This window comes from Oryzias melastigma, linkage group LG19, assembly GCF_002922805.2.
Source record: "Oryzias melastigma strain HK-1 linkage group LG19, ASM292280v2, whole genome shotgun sequence".
Lineage (NCBI taxonomy): Eukaryota > Metazoa > Chordata > Actinopteri > Beloniformes > Adrianichthyidae > Oryzias > Oryzias melastigma.
This window is the reverse complement of record NC_050530.1, coordinates 20,127,936-20,130,587: the sequence shown is the minus strand read 5'-3', so window position 1 is coordinate 20,130,587 and position 2,652 is coordinate 20,127,936.

Here is a 2,652-nt window from a genome sequence, read left to right as displayed (position 1 = left end):
CGTTAATTTACTATTTTAGGCTAATTAGAGTTCAGCTTCTGTTTTAGCAACATGCTAACGTTTTAGCTGATTTAGATCACTGATGAACTTTAGGCTATTTTGGAGTTTAGCTAGTATTTTGGCAATGTGTTAGCTTTTTGGTTAATTTGTTATTTACTGAGGTTTTGATGCTAATTTGGAGTTTAGCTTCTATTTTAGAAAAATGCTAACATTTTTGACAAATAGTTTACTGAGGAATTTTAAGCTGTTTGGGAGTTTAGCTAATATTAAAGCAATAGGCTCGCTCTTTTGAGGTTTTTTGGGCTGATTTGGAGTTTTACTATTATTTAATCAACACACTAAATATTTTTGCAAGATTTGTCTGAATTAGGGATTTTAAGCAATTTTACTACAAAATTAAAAGAACTTTAGTTCAACTTCAGTGCTCTTTTATAGTTTTTAAACAACATTTCCAGTCTTTTAGCAAACATTTTAACATTTTGCAAACAGCATTTGCATTTTCAGCAAATCCCTGCAGCAATTCAAGTCAAACGCGTCACCATTTTCAGCAAAAAGCTTCAGCATCTTCAGTAACTACTTTCAGCAAAAAGCATTCACACTACCATTATCACAGGGAATGCAACTTTACTAGTTCTATGAGTCTTGATCAGCCAGATTGACATAAAATATATAGATTTGCCTCTGATAGTGTTTGGGGGGCGGGGCCAAATGTGGAGGAGGGCCAGATTTGGCCCGTGGGCCGTAGTTTACACCAGTGATAGTCAACTCCAGAGCTCCAGAACTTCTTTCCTGCATGTTTTCTAACATTTGTCTGGAGACGCCTGATCCAGGTAATCAGTCATGAATACGGCTTGGATATCTGGAAATCCTGCCGGCCCTCTAGTTGGCTCTCCCTGATCTAGTAACCAATATGTGCATATTATGATTAATGGCAGAGCAGAAGAGGAAGAAGCCCAGAGCAGACTGGACCCCCTGCAGCGTAAAGGCCCACCATCCCCAGAACCACACTGCAGTTTCTTCAATCGGACTCAGAGGTTCTGCTCTCTCAGACAGAACCTTCAGTGGAAAATCCCAGAGTGTCTCCAGCACGAGGCCGTCCAGCTGCAGGAGGGTCGGTGTGCTGCAGCTCTGATTGCTGCTCTGCTGCCCCTCCAGGTCAAATGTCCGTTGCTCGGCTCTTTGACGTTATCTGTGGTGATGGAACCACAGTTAACTGCAATCCCTCCACAGAGCCGCTGAATGGAGTGTGATTAACTCATGATTTGAATGTTTTCCAGAGAAATCCATCCATCAGGGCGCCTGATAGTGAGGACATGCAAATCTCTATAATGGCTCACTAAGTGCTTTCTTATTCCATGCACTGCTGAAGAATAATGGACGGCCCCCGCAGACAGGAGGGCCCTCTTCTGGGACCTGGCCCCGCGGTTCTGAGGCCCGCCGTGGCCCACAGACTCTGGAGAGAGGCAGAATCCGGTGGTTGGAGGAGATTAAAGTGGCTGTGATTTAGATACAGAGAACAAACAGGCGCATGAGCGGCCTTGAAGACATGAAAGAAATCACTAATCGACCAATATTTGAGCTCATTGATCCGCCCCCCTCCGGTGGCGTCAGCCTCCTGTCTAAGAAGCACTGATAAAGTGAGAGTCGCCCTCTGCAGCTGGCGCCGCCTTCACCTGCGTGAGGAGCCTGTGACCCCCCCACTCTGGGTCAGAGCTGGAAAAGGACAACCTGCTGCTTCAGACTTTGAATCTGAGGTGCAGAGAAGCTGGAGTCCATGTTTTTTTGATTTACTGTAACTTTTAAACATTAACACGATCATTCCAGTAGATTCTGAAGGAGAAAAGTCGCTTTTCTCCTTCAGAATCTACTGGAATGATCGTGTTAATGTTTAAAAAGTTACAAAATGTTAAAGTTTTTGTGTTAAAGCGTCATGGATTTAAAATGAGCATATATATTTTAAACAGAACATTTGTGAGTTTTGATCTGACTTTAGTTCTTGTTTTAGAGCTCTGAAGGGTTGATGTCCTTCAGGGAAAAACCTTTAAAAAATGTTGCGTTCATGTGGAGTTTGAAGGATCGGTAAAATGAAAAACAAACTTTTCTTCACCACATGGATGCAGAATGACTTCCTGCATCTTAACTAAGCTCAGTTTATTTTTTAGTGCACAATCTCTGGAAAGAGACCAGAAATACATGGAAAATAAATCATTGTTAAATGATTTCAAGCAAATATTGTGAAAAAAGACAAGACAAAATACACAATTTTTTCAAACTGATTACAGCATGTCAACGTCAAGGCCCGGGGGCCGGATCCGGCCCTCCAGATCATTTTATTTTATTGTTATTAATGACCCGATGTTATCTTGTGCTTATTTCTCACTTGTATAATTTTGACAAAATATATTTTATGGAGGGTAAAATATTGAAAGTTATTTAAGGTTTAAGTTGATTTATTCTGGAATAATATTCCTGCATTTTTATTATTCATAATTATGTTAAAAAGTTAATTTTTTTAAGTGTTTAAAATAGTAGCTTTTTGGACTATTTTGGCATTTATCAAGATTTTTTTTGGCTGTTTTGGAGTTTAGCTTTTGGAGTTGGAGTTTCAGCTACATGCTAGCTGTTTTGGCAAACCTTTTTTTTTTTTTTTTT